General features: G+C 34.0%; 1 protein-coding gene across 1 annotated transcript in view; it reads left to right on the forward strand.

The window, feature by feature from the left end:
• SEMA3A (semaphorin 3A) overlaps positions 1-15,286 on the forward strand; it is a 514,403-nt gene that overhangs the window by 279,784 nt on the left and 219,333 nt on the right. The gene's annotated exons all lie outside the window — the stretch shown is intronic.

The following is a 15,286-nucleotide window of genomic DNA, read 5'->3' on the forward strand; positions in this document are numbered from 1 at the left end:
AACTATAGTAAAATTGATCTTTAATTAAAATGATATCACACAAATTATCACTTTTTCTTTAAGCAGTATATACTTAGCTCTGTGTGGAAGGCAAAAGGAAGTTTCAAGATAAAGAAGATAAGGTGAAATATAATGCTGACCAAACAACTTATTATTGTTACTTTTATTGTTGTTTATGACACTCCCTACTTCTAATAAAATTTGACCATGACTTAGGTGCTTATACATTTGTTTATACGTACACATGGCCATACACAGTTAAAATATTAGAGAACAAAAAAAACATTGAAAAAGGAAAATACATAAAAACGGTGGTTTCCACAAATAAGCATAAAATTTTATCTTTAATTTCCCATCTACCATGCTTAAAAAGGATATAGACTTTTGTTTATTGATAAAAAAAAAGTGTCAGTTCTTTATTAGTGGAAACCTTTTCTGGCACTACATTCTAGGAGGAATTTATCATGTGTATTATTATTGAGATGTTGACTACTACAATGAGCAGTGGTTTTGCAGACATTGTGAGAGTATTCTTAATAAGACCGTTTGTTATTAATACATCAATTTACAAGAAAAGCAAAGGGTATGATTTTACACTCTGATCATTGAATTAGTTTCTGTGAAAAGCCTGCAAAAACACTTTGGGGGAAAATGGAGACGTATTATCAAATTATTTGGAAGAGGAGAGAAATAATTTCCCCATCATGCTGATAATAAAAGCAAATAATTGTGTATTATCAGTAGTTTCCATTTTTAGAGTAAGTGTCTCAATTTTCATTATGAAAATGGATGTAAAAGAATTTCTTTTTTATGAGTGAAAAAGGGAGAGATCTGATTAGTCAAAAATAGTAAATTATTAATTATTTCACTTGTCATTTGGTCTCCCTAACCCACTGCAGTTGGCTTCTATTTCCACAATCAACTCTATCCTTACTGCTTACACCTGATTTTCCTCCTGTTGCTCCAAATAGTAAATGCATTGCCCAGTTTCCATGTGCCTCTCCCACACGTGTCTGATGACCTGAAAGGTTTCTCCCTAGATGTCCATGACATCACCCCCTCCAGCTCATCCCTGTACGCTTGTCTTATGCTACTATGCAGATGTCTCCTCTTTCACCTGTTCCTTACTGCAATCCAGAATTCTGTCCTCAGCCTACTTTTTTCTCTATATATTAATCTTAATTCCCATACATACTTATATATGTCAATGTTTGTCTCTGGCAGGAGAGCTTTAATTACCAAACTGCTGATGCATACTTAAAATATATACTTGGTAATCTTCTCAAAAACATCAAGTTCAAAATTCAACTCACTTTTCTCTCTCCTGTATATCTGTTCTTTTCCTTCTCTTGCCAGTGTCAGTTAATAGGTCTATTCATTAGTATCAAAATCATGCAAATGATGAGAAATGTAAGAAATCCCACTTCTTTATCTTCCTCTTTATCCAAAGTTTTAACCAGACTAGCGAATTTTGCCTCCTTCATACTTACCTAATCTGTCTGCTTTCTTCTTTTCATGTTGCATTGTGATGGCTCCAGGCCCAGCCACCTCCTGTCTGGACCATGTAACAGAAGCCTCTGTGCTCCTCCTACCTCCATGCTTGTTCCTAGAAAATACATCACTCACGTTGCAACCAGACTCATTTATCTAAAAAGCAAATCTCTATAGCATTCTCTTCTTTAAAATTCTTTTTTGACTTTTTGTCACTTATATTAGAATTATAACCATGACTACATGGACACTTTTTGGTCCCTCCCGATTTCTCCTTTCTTTTCCCTTTGCAATTTGTACCCTGGTAATGACAAAATTGCTCCCATTTCCTGCAAACGCTGTCCTACTTTGTGGCTTTGTAACTTTGGCTGAAGCCCTGGCATGGCCTCCTCATCTTTCTTCACCTGCTCCTTTTCATCATTGAAGACACAGCTCAGACGCCATCTCCCAGGAAGCCTCCTGTCAAACCCCAGTTGGCTTAATGCCTATCATCTGTGTTATCTGAGCAATTAGCAAGCTATATTTGTAGTTTCTTTTTATATCACTCTTTCCCTCATAAGACTGGGACCTCCTCAAGGGCAAGAATCACATCTTACTTTTTCTTTCTTCCCCATAGGAACTAGTACAGTATCTAGAAATGATTCCAGTGTCTGAAAATGATATTCCTTTAAGTTGAATTAAAATTATTATCAATGATATTGTTTTCCTTTCTATCAAATGCATTTCTCAATGTAATCAAATGAAAAGACTATAAATTGAATATGTATATTATCGTCTCTATTAATCCTCTTCCCCCAAAAGAATGTTAAACACCCTCCAGAATCATTAGCTTGAACCAAATGCATAGCAATTTTCTTTAATGTTGGCACCAAATAATGGACTTTTATCCTACACTTCTTCTTTAGTCTGTGTGGGAGAAATATTATAAATATTTTATTTAACAAATTAATATTATTTTATTAAGGCTATGATATTGTTGAATATTTTGAAAATGAAGTTGTATATAACAGTCTTCACACTGTAGTCCTCAACTAAAATTATAGTTTCACACGGAGCAATATGAAACATTAGATTCTTACTTCTAACCAAAATAATTAAATATTGCTAATAATTACGTGATAAATTTCACCCTTTGGTTTGCAAATATGCTTCAGTATATGGTAATTTCAGCATTAGAAGAAACTGAAATTAATTCATTTATAGAGAAGGAAATTGAGGACTCAAGGTTCATTATCTAATAACACATAATTGGTTTGTTCCCAAAATGAAAATAGGAGGTTAGATTTCTTTCATCACCCTCTACTGCCTCTTCACACAAAGACAGCCTACTATATAAACTTGTTAAATAATAGAATTCTTTTGCTGTTGTCACTTGTACTTGAACCACTGAGAAATGTAGAAGGCTCATCTGTAAAATTAACAGGATCCCTAAGATGATGTTCCTGAATGTTCTCTGTTTTGCAATTTCACCAGATTCTGTGCAAGTGTATATGACAAAATGAAGGTCTGAAAAGTGGTATTTCATCTCCAATATGTATTGACTAAAAAACTTAGAGGATACAAAACATTTTGAGATGCAAATATTAGTCACAAATTAACTGATTTTCTCAATATTTAAAATTGAATCAAGACATAAATAGGCCACTGGCCCATCAGTTGCAAAATAGTATATCACTTAGATGTATGTGAATATTATTTTTAGAACATTAAATATACATAGTATCCATTTCTTATAATGAAACTCTGGTGGTAGTGTTTACTTTTAGAACCATTTATAACATTTCAATCAGAAACCTGTATTTTTTGTTCTGAAAATAGCCTTTATCATGTTTTCTAAGACTGAAATCTGAGAGTGATTCAGAATAAGGAAATGGATCAAAAGCCAACTCTTCCTCTTGTATTTAAGATACGAGAAATCACATGTGAGTTTGTATCATTCGGGAGAGGAGAGATATTTTACAACACATTCTACCTCAATTTAACCAAGTACTTAAAAATAAACAAGTAATTGTCTTTTGTCAGCTTTTTAAAATTTACTTAAATGCCATCTAGAAGATTGTTGCTGTATACTGTTAAAAACTGAGTCTCACCTTGCCTCTTCAATTCAACTGCCAATTCTTTTATTTATTTATTTTTTCATTTTCCTTTGTTCTTTTTTTTTTTTTTTTTTTGAAACAGAATCCCACTTTGTCTCCTTTGGTAGAATGCCCCAGCGTCATAGCTCACAGCAACCTCAAACTTTTGCCTCAGCCTCATGAGTAGCCAGGACTATAGGCACCTGCCAGAATGCCTGGCTAGTGTATCTATTTTTAGTAGAGATGGGGTCCAGCTCTTGCTCAGGCTGGTCTCCACTGGTACTGAACTCCAGAGTGCAAACAATCTACCTGCCTCTGATTCCCAGAGTGCTAGCATTAGGGGTGTGAGCTGCCGTACCAGCTTCAGCTGTAAATTCTTGATGGTGGGGAGTATGTTCATTATCTTTGAATTTGTACAATTTTAGCACAGTACCTGGCAGAAAAGTTCAGTAACTATTCTTTTGAATTACCTTTAATATGCATTATACATATGTGTATATAAGTCTATATGTATACATAAATATGCATACATATGTATGTGTAATGTATGAATGTACTGGTGTCTACATATACATATAGAGAGAAATACTAAAATGCTAAAATCCTTTATAGTCTTGGGAGAAAAAAACATTTGTGTAATTGCAGTTTCCTCCCTATCTTATCTGTTTTAAGGCCTTCGTTACATACACAGCCTTATTCTTTCCGTTGCAGTAGTACTTTATTGTAGTGCAGTTGAGGAAAACCTGCCTCCCATGCTAACAACCCCATCAATCAATCTCCTGGGAGAAGGGAGGCAAATTTTTCCCACACCTACTTACACAGGAAAAGGCCTTACCTCTTAAATTTTATAACACCTGATTTTTAGCTTCTAGGTCAAAGAACTGAGCAAAATGAAAGCCATTCATGTCAAACTTATACCAAATGAAATTCTATTATTTAAGGATATTTCATCGCTCACCTACAAATTACTTTTATACACATCCCAAAATAGAACACAGGCATTTCTTCTCAATATTTAAAATTGAATCAAGATATAAATAGGCCACTAGCCCGTCACTTCAGGTAAATATAGTTTTAAAAACATATCCTTTAAAAAAAAACTTTTTGTTAAGATAAGCAAATGGTCCTTGACCAGTGTTTACTAGGGTTTGTTTTTCAAATGGGTACTCATGGGTTCAGGATTTGAATTTTGAATCAGACTTTCAAGGAATGGTCAAAGTCCTTCAGAAACCTTCAAAATTTTTTTCAACTTCTGTGTTTGCTCTTCATCTAAATGTAACAGTTTTGACAGCAAGCTTTGTCCCTTGCTGCCCACCCCATCCTGTATCTCCAGGGAACCTTGACAATACTCAGGAAGTCATTCCCTTACATTTATTAAGGACCATTGTGTGAAAGAAGTTGTTCTAGGACCCTCACAGGAAACAATCCATATGAGCCTTACCATCAAAGAGGTTCCCTGGTAGGAGTGGTACCATAAAACAAATATACTCATAAAATATGCACTTTTCTGACAGAATGAATACATATAAACATGCCCCCAGCTTGATTTATATGGATGGAGACTGAACTCATAGTGCATAAAGGGTGTTGGAGTGCCTACTATTAGAATAAATAATTTTGCAAGACTTTGTAAAGAATTAAATATATAAAAAAAAAAAAAGAATCAGAGGTAGAATGAAGGGAAAGGGAATATTTAGTATACTATTAAAATGATTATAATAGATAATATTGTATATAGAAAAATACTTTCCATTATTTTATTGTATTCTGTAACATGTTTTTGGAGCCAAAAGAGAAAGAACTGTAGAAAGTGTTACTAATTCATTTAATGAAAACACAGAAAATAGAAACGTAACAGTAATCAGAGCAAAGCCTTCAGAGTAAATAAAATGTCATCTTAGTTTCTACAATAAACAGGGCTTTTAAAAAAAAATTGATCTTAGGAAAAAAACTGGCGTTTTTCCTTCTCTTTTAATACTTTTAAAGTATATATTTATTATGGAGGTATTAACGTTTAAATAAATCAGAACAGGAAGAATGTCATGATGTCAATCATGTAATTTTTATAAAATTATTCTGAAATTGTATGAGGCAAAGGAAACCCGAGCTAGCTGCTGGGGTGGCAAACAGCCCGTTGCTGTTAGATAGCTGAAGTGCCACATCCTGCATCTTGTTAAATGTAATTCAATCGTCTCTATTTCAGCAGAAGAGTCTTTATTTTCATCCTGGCACTCCAGTCTTAAAGTAGACTAAAGCTTAAGTTTGTTTAAAGCTACAACATGATTATTCCAATAAAATAATTAGTGACATTTGAACCACTTTCTCGTAGATTCAATTTTGTGAGCGACTACGTGGCTTTCCACATTTATTTAATTCACATTTGAAAATGCTGTTGAATATATTTGCAACAGTATTTCTGAGGGAGGAAAGCAGGAATAAACTTTAAAAATCTTGGATAAGGTTGTAGAACATGATTCCTTCCTTAGAATCCACTCACGTATCACACTATTTATGGCCAACAATTCTAGACATTTTGACGTGGATTGATATACATACAAATTTTAATTCTTTTCCAATTGTGGCAATTGTATTTTCAAGCTTAAGTTTAAACTGTTTCTGAACTTTTGGCAATTATTATAAAACAATATGAACATGAATTACTTATATATATTAAAGTATCTGTAAGAATTCACCTTATGGATTTGAATGATATTTTGGAAATCTATTTGTAGATGTTAGAAACTGTTCAAAAGCAGTTGTATAATGTTAACCATTGTCATGTTTTGCCAACATATTTTAACAAAGACTCTAAAGGTAAAAGGAGAATGTTCCTGTTGAAACTATTATAGGAAAACGTACACCAGGATGGAAAATTAACTTATTTACCAGCCAATCAGGATTCCCTAGTGTTCTGAAAACAGCATGAAACAAAACTTGTTGAACAGTTAAAATACTAAAGAGTGCTATTGACCTATGAGATGTAATGACTTAAAATATAAATAGTAGCAGGAGATATTCCCATAATTGTACAGGTGTTTCACCTGTTGACCTTAACTTCTCTGCTTCCTAAAGTTAAGTATGACACTTATCTGGGAAAATAATTTGCTCTGAAACATAATTACTCACTCACCCATGCAGTTTGTGACTTAGGTTATTAAAACCCACTCACATGTTGAGGATTTAGGACTAGTAATGAGTCTTCTAATAATTTAAGGCTTCATTTACCATAAGAGATTCCCTTCTTTCTGTGTAAGCCATGAAAGGTGGAGGATCTCAAATCCACATCTGGCCAAGTGAGTCAGCAGCAATTTGTTAAGTGGTGAAATGCTGTGCACCTTCAATTTGCAGCTGCCACCAGTTGTAGGTCTGATTAGAAAAGGCAACCTCATGCTTGTTAGTCTAAATCACAGTTTCTCTGCTTACTACGACCCTCTCTACTCTTCTCACTCGATTTAGATAATCTTACTCTTCATGGTCACATCTACTGCACTTAGTAAATTTGATGCATTTCAAATCTAACACATAAAGCATAACGGACAACTTCTAACTATACTATGAATAGCAGCTAATTCTTTTTCATTTAATATTTGCAATGCCTAATCTTGGTGATTCTCAAAAAGTTGCCCGCTCCTTCTCCAAACTAGTGTTTCAGAATCACTGCTTCTTCTCCCCAATATCTACATCAGACTTCCATCCCCCATACTAATGGCCAGAGTCTCAACCCAACTCTGTGACTGTAGATTATGACTCCACAAGGTAGCTACCTGGATGTCCTCGAAGTTGGCAATGAAAAAGATTTTCAGTTTGACAGCCATAATGGGAGAAAGGAATTATGATCACCTGCATTTCTAGATAAAGAAACTTAAAATTATAACGTATTGCTACAAACTATGATATTATGACTGAAAGCCAGATGTCCTGTCTCATATAAGGTATACATATTTTCATTTTGTGATACCTTCTTACCTGGGAGTTTTATAACCTTTATTCTTAATTTTTAAGTTAATCAAATTAGAACTTATTACTGTTTGGAAGCACATGTTTAGAAACACTGCAGAATAGTCCTTTTGATTAACATCTGTTTCAGCAACATACTGTGATAGCTTATAAGCTATAGAAATCTAAAGAGTCTTTAATTTCAAAAGAAATAGATGACGGTATAAAATTAATAAAACAATGAAATTATCTGTTTTGAATGAATGACCAAACATTTGTTTTATGGATTATGATATGTTTATATTAGCAGCATTTTAAACTGAATAAACTAGAACTCCTTTTAGTGCTATGATCTTCAGTCTATTATGTGCTTAATATTGATGTAAGGGCATAAACAGCTAGTAGAATTATATATATAAAGAAATAATTTCTGTCAAATTACTCATTAAAATTGGGAGATATCTGGGGCAGAATATTTTAACTAGCATACATTTCCCATGGCTCTCTAATTAATTTATTCATTAATTAATAGGTTAAGCTTTACTCTGTGCCAAATGCTTTGCTGAGTACTGAAAAAAAAATAATGAGAAAGAATAGTTTCTGGACTCTCCGAGATTAGCGCCTACTAAGGAAATTTGTTATGCTATAAAGTAATAAGAGCTAGGATAGACAAATGCACCCAGCATGCAGAAACATGGGAAGAGGGAGCTCCCAGAATACTTGCAAAATATGGTGAGATATGATTCAAGGCTTTTTTTTTTCTTTTTAATTAAAACGATCTCATCTCCGTAGTCCATAATGCAAAATATAGGTAGGTTAGCTTTAGGAATACAATAGCCAGTCGTCATGAGTAATCCAACAAAGTGTGTAGACAGTCTGTCCCCACATAGAGTTTTCTACATGAACAGAGAACACATTGCTAAAAGGAATGAAAGAAAGATACAGGAAGTAATGAAAAGATACAGCCCCAGAGAGGCGAAAATAACTGCACACACAAGGCCAGAATAGATGCAGAGAGGTTTGTAGATCATTTTATATGGCTTGTGTTAGGGGGAAAAAAGATGAATTGGCATCAGGACACTTGTTACTGGAAGTCTATATCATTGTCCTCAAAAACCTTTCATAAGTCACAATGACTGACACCTAGAGATAGCTTAAAATTTTGTTGAATGGGTAAATAAAAAAGAAACAACGTAATAAATTGATGCATAAAATGTTTTCAGAGGTTATTGGTTTTGAGAGTAAAGAAAGAGAATACATATTTTAAAATTGTGCCTCTGAAACCAAATTAGATGGCCTGATGGTATGCTCCAGCAAACATCTACAAATGGATGTTGATAGCCCAAGAAAGAGATGACCACAGTTAGCTTGATCCATTCCGTTTTAGTTTTCTTATTTCTCTGTCATTTGGGCTTTAACAGAACTGAAATAGGTTTCACATCATTATTAAATGTGCAGTGATTATTTAATACGTCAAATGAGACCACTAATGTATCTGATTATTACTTTTATTTTTAAATTGATAATAAAATTAGATATATTTACCATGTGCCACATACTGTTTTGACATCTATATATATTGTGGAATAACTAGCTAATTAAGACAGGCATCACCTCACATTGTTACCAGTTTTGTGGTGAGAACACTTAACGTTGATTCTCTTACTGTTTTCAAGGATATGATATTTTTAACTGTAATCACCTCGTTGTACAATTCTACCAAAAATATCAAATGCCATTTCTACAAAGTTACACAATGAGATATACATTCATTGTTACAATCCTAAGTCAAAAGAAGACGTAGAATTTTTTACTTCCTGTATAATCAGCATAGCATGAAATTTATTGACGAAGTTTTAGTTGAGATAAGGAAGTTGAAATCTGTGTGAGTACAGAAAGGAGGATTATAAAACCCAGATAGTTGGGGTGTTTAAAGTGCTTTAAGTCATCAAAGTCAGTATCCACTTTTAAAAAACTAAAGGAATAATCACATTGTCATTTAAGTCTTCAAGTCAAATCTTTCAACTTGCATTTGTAATTTGAGAAGGTGCAATGTTGTAGATACTGGATGCTATTTCTCTTTTCAGTGATACAACAGAGAAACTAAAATGAATTTATGTTGATTGATTTTCAAAAAGATTAATCCAATGAATATGCTGTAAGAAAAAATGGAACTTTGATTTTTTTCACAGATTATTAATAATAAAAAAGTTAAATATTAAACAAGGCATTTTCTAATCTTCTCCATAAGATGACAGCTGCTTTTCCAGCGAAGGCACTGAAATCAAACCTGTTATATAATTCTACCCCCACATCACCCAAGAAAAAAATGGGAATAGGTATTGGCTAGATCAAATGATGTTTTACACGTGAGACAATATATATTAGGAAAAAATAACGGAAGTCTTTTGCTTTCTAATTCTTGCAACTTAAAGAAATTGGTGCCCTTGAAAAGCAGAATGCACTGTAGTTTTTGAATCACAGTCCTCCAAACAGTTGGTTTTGCCATTATAATAAACGCTTGTAGGGAGCTTTAATTCTAGGTTTCAGCACTTCAGTTCCCTAACCTTATCAGTTTAAAACTCTTTAAAAAACATTTAAAACAAAGAAAAAAGGGCTGCTTTCTTGATTATAGAAATGGTAATAAACTTACATCTGAGGAGCAGCATTCTTTTTCGGTGGGTAACAAAGGGAAACTATGCATCTGATTTACTTGAGTCAGATGTAAAGTAATCCCTTCAACAATATAGCCTCATCTCTTCACTTTATTTAGTGCAGTTCTGCTTATTTATTTGTTTGATGAAAAGGTGTGTGCTATGCTTTTACGGAAAGCAAATAACTAATAACTTCACGTCCTGAAACACTCAACAGCCAACCTGCTCATTTCATTGGTATTCCACAGATGCCTCGCTTTTTCCTCCTCACTGCCTCGCCTGTACTGATCAGTATTAACAATGGGATTTTTGTCTCACTTGAAAACTTTCATGTTCCATTTGAGTTGAGGTGGAGGCACTTACTTAAAGAAATCCAGGTATTTTCAGTGTTTTATTGTTTTTTAATGTATCAGTATTCAGGAACACTGCATTCATTCATCAGATAATCTAATAAAGAAGCCGTTGTGATGACAAACTCTTTAAACATATAGAAAAGGCAAAGAGAAAATGTCATCTTTAAAATATTCGGAGATGTTGAAAACTATGATAGCTTTAAGATGAAAAAAGAAGAGACCATAGAAATGATAAATTGTGTTCTTATAACTGGATTCTAGCCACTTCTGGCAACTTAGATACTGACCATAACTTAGGAAGTTTTATGAATCCCCGTCTTGTCACTGTCTTCCATCCCCCACTCAAACTTACCAACCTCCCCAAAACTCTACTGGCTCCACTACTCAAACACTCCAGGAGAGAGTTCACCACTAAAAGACGTGTCTTGCAATTTCTGATATTCTTATCTGTCTAGATTTCCCTTAAAATCTACAGTCACAATTAATGCAACTATTTGTCCAATTTCTGGTCTCCTGCATCGACTTAATACTTATCTCTTCTATTCATTTGAAGAACAAGGACTGTTTTTTTTTTTTTTTATCTTCAGAGTCCCTGAGTCCCTGTTTACCTTTAAATATCATGTGCATGAATATCACAAAAGAAAACAGGAAAACACAAAAGTCCCCCTTTGCCCCTCAAACTGTTACAAATTCAGAGCAGAGGAGGAGGAGCTGGTTTTACTAAAACCAACTATTCATAGGAGGTGAGGGCAGTCGAAGGGAGAGGGAGGAGTTAATGCTTCCCTAGAGATAGACTTCCCTTTGCATTTTATCAATTCATCTTCTTCCACTACTGCCTTCGCATGTTGCTTATACTAAAAGCATTCATAAGGGTCAGATTATGAAAAGTTTAACTTAATTTCTTCAACATTGCTTTTAACCTGCCACCCCCAGTTCCCAGCGACAAATGCAGTTCTAAAATCACTATCATTTTTGGCTGGAATGAATAATACATCAACTATTTAGTTTTCCCAATTAATAGAATGTCTTCTGATCTTCTAAAGAATTTTTTCACCCACACAATTCTGTTTTAGAAAAAAAGAAGGTTCAAATTTCCTGTACTCGAAAATCCTCATTAAAAATGAATTTCCAACATAAGAAGTCAGAGCAAGGGCAAATGTTCCACAATGACATTTGCTGTAATTCTGTTGATCATGTGCCTTTTTCAGATACTAATGAAGCCTCCCTTGATTTAACAAAAGAGAAAACAGAATAGCAGATGTTGGGTGAAAAATTATACGTGTTTTTTTAAATGACTCAATTGAAAAACATCTTAGGAAGACGACTGAGATTTGTTTTTCTTATTAGTTTTCTTCTTGGTGTTGTTTCTTAGTGAAACTAACTAATCAACTCACTTTGAAATTCCCAACTCATTAGTTTCCCTTAAAGAAGTCACCTGCTTCTCAGGGTGGCACACACTTTGGGGGGTTCTTCTATCTAATTACAATAGAGTGGTGATGGAGGGGGATTGCAGGGAAAGGTAAGCTTGTTTATCAAGTACTCCACATCTTCAAGTACATTTTATTTGCTAAATCTTTGAAGTACATATCAGTACATTTCTCTTTATATACTTTTATGAACAAATATCACAAGTATTTTTACCTACTATTCATAGAAAGTCTCTGGGTATTTATAACCCAGGAAAGTACTTAGAATGCTATCTCACAAACTAAAAACATTTCTTCTCTTTAATTACAATCTTTATATCCATTCTAATTGTTTATAATAATATAGACATTTAAAACACATATGCACTGGTTTCATTCAATACTTGAAAAGATCAAAAGTATATTTTTATGGAGAAATAATTTAATATGTATCATAGATGGCAATACAGATCATTATTGAAAAAAAGCGTTAACTAAGCTGTTGTGAAGTGGGAAGTGTTGTTTCTCTTGAAAATCAGGTATGTCACCCAGAAGTTGCCACTCTCAGAGATTTTAGCAATCCATCTCAATCTGGAATGAGGTGAGGTTAAAAACTACTGATTTATTTGACAGAAATGTGTACAACAGCATGATCACCATAATAGACACCTGCTCAAATTCAACTCTGTGGCAAGAGTTAATCACATTTGAAAACTTGAAATGTTAGAACATATTAGGAACTCAGTTGCAAATAGAGGTAATTATAGCACATGATGTACCTTGTAGGTTAGAAAATAATTGAAAATAGACCACTTTGAGGAAAAAAGTAAAAATGTTTCACTTATACCGCAAATAAAATTCAATGTCAAAAGGTCAATATAATATTTCTGACATTTAAAAGGTATTAAATGATGCAGTAAAAATCAAAGTTTATGGTGGCAAAGGCAGCAGGCATTCTCATTTCAAGCCTTGGGCCATATATTTCTCCAAATTAGAAGTAATCTTTGGAGGAGTGAATGAAAATTCACATTTCACACGCAGTTAGATTCTGAACAATTCGAATAAACACCCACTCATATTCACCCCCACCTTGCTCCTACTTAGTTGAGAAATAGGTTTAATCTCGTTTACCTCTCAGGTGTTTGAAGGGATTAGAACAAAGTTGAAAACAACCTTATAAAACCTTGATGAAAGTCAAATGAGAAAGAGGCAGAAATATAAGATTTTATTACCTCTTAAAGTATTTTTGAAGCATGTATTTTCTTTTTCTTCTTTATTTTTCTTTAAATCACAGTTAAAATACGTGTGGTTGGATTTTCCCCACTATTTATAATTTAATCAATCTAGGGCAGTTAGATTGCCTTACTAATTTTGTATTTTTACCTTGGTTAAATAAAATAATCTGCAGAAAAGCAAATGTTAATCTGTAGAATCCTTCAAACATCTGACAAATACAAAGATTATAATTAATTTGGAAGGTAGGAATAATATCAAATGTAAATATAGGAAAGTTTTTTAAATTTTTATAGTGTATATGTGGGGGTGTCTGTGCTCCAAATTCCACGCATCAACATTAATTTAAATGATTTGTTTTACAAAATGAAATTACTCTGTCCTGATTTTTGTGGTTCAAAATTCAGGTTGAATATCTTCCTTCCCCATGGAGTCAATTTTGACCTTTTTTTCTATCTAAATTTACTTACAGCCTCTTATTTTCCCTGGAACACATCAAAATGTTTTGGGATTAGCTATTACAGAGGTGAAATGGATACACTTCTAAATTTGCTTATCCTGTTTAGTTTTGACAAAATAAACGTATTCTATTTTAGGTAAGAAGAACTAGGAAAAGAAACATCTAATTTTGATCTTTAAAACACATATTAATGAAAATGGTGAAACTATCTAAAGTGTTAAACTGTGTGTGATATTGCAATATGACAATTTATTAGTCCAACCCTTTAAATCCCAAAGTGACAGGAATTCCTCCCAAGAGTGAATGTCTATAGAGCGTAATCCATGGAAGACAGACAAGCCTCTTGTCATTTGTAGCCTTAATCCAATGCCTAGAGCATGAAAAGTGCTCAGGATAACAAGTGTGGGAATCAGTAAAATCAACATTATTTTTGGACTTAATTTTCTTAACAATACTGGCTGATCAATGGGCTTGCAGTAAATGACAAATACAATAAGATCTGTTTGATGAATCAATTTAGTGAAGTAGAGAGAATCCCTCCTCCCCTTCCCCCATTCTTCCTGGCTTTAAATCTTTAAATCCTCTGCATCCTCCTCCTCCACTTTCTCTCTCTCTCTCTCTCTCTCTCTCTCTCACACACACACACACACACAGAGCAGGGAAGGTATTGTTCTTTATTGGTCTGTAGATGTAAGTAATGAAAACTGTACTGACAATGCTTAGATCATTTTTTATAAGAATACTAAGCCCCTTTCTGAAAGTGTTTATGTTTTTAATTCTGAGGCTCCCTCTCTCCCTTTAACCCAGAAGTTTCCATATTATTGAAATTGAGCTCTGATGTGTTTTAAGTGCCGGGAGTGAGTGGGGGAGGCCTTGGAAGGAGGGCTAGGGCAGAAAGAGTGGAGCAGGAAAGAAAGGAAACTTCTGTCCTGTCAATTTTTATTCAACAAGCTCAAAATATTCTCAAAAGAAGATCAGTTTGGGGAAAAACTGAAAGAAGAATAGGAGAGAAACTTTAAAAGACAACATGCCTGTTTTTGAGAGAACTAATGAATGGTGTTTATATGACTGCCTGAATGTGTGTCCCTCAGAAAATTTAGTAACCCTTCAGCAGCTCATGAAGGCACAGAGATAAGTCTCCTTATGTTGGTCCTTGACACTCAGCAGGGACTTTTGTGAACTTTGTCATCTTCTGCCCTTTAAACCAAAACTAGGGAAGTGACTTTAATTAATGAGATGTGATGCATTAAAAATGTTAGCCAGAGCATTCCAGAAGCTGGAAAACCATGGATGTTTTTAAATTCTGAGTAACCTTTTGAGAATCCCCTTGTAATTTATAATTCTCAGAGGACCTGTATTTGTCTTGAACTGATTGTTGAAATGGGCTTTACTAGGAATTTCTTTGCTGAAATTGCAGTAGGGTGGGGTGAGGGGGAAGGGGGTGGTTGAGCCTATGGGGTTTGTTGGAAGGAGGGAATGATGGCTAACAAGGCTTTAAAACCTTTAGGGGTTAAAGTTATATTGATGAGGAGATACACACACACACACAAATAATGCACAAGTTCAGGAAGGATATAATGGGCACGAACTGTAAATTTGTAGTAGCAGAATTCAGATTTTTGAAATCACAATTGCACCCCAAAATGGCTATAAAACAACGCTTGCCTTGGGAAGTAAA

Source organism: Nycticebus coucang, chromosome 11, assembly GCF_027406575.1.
Source record: "Nycticebus coucang isolate mNycCou1 chromosome 11, mNycCou1.pri, whole genome shotgun sequence".
NCBI lineage: Eukaryota > Metazoa > Chordata > Mammalia > Primates > Lorisidae > Nycticebus > Nycticebus coucang.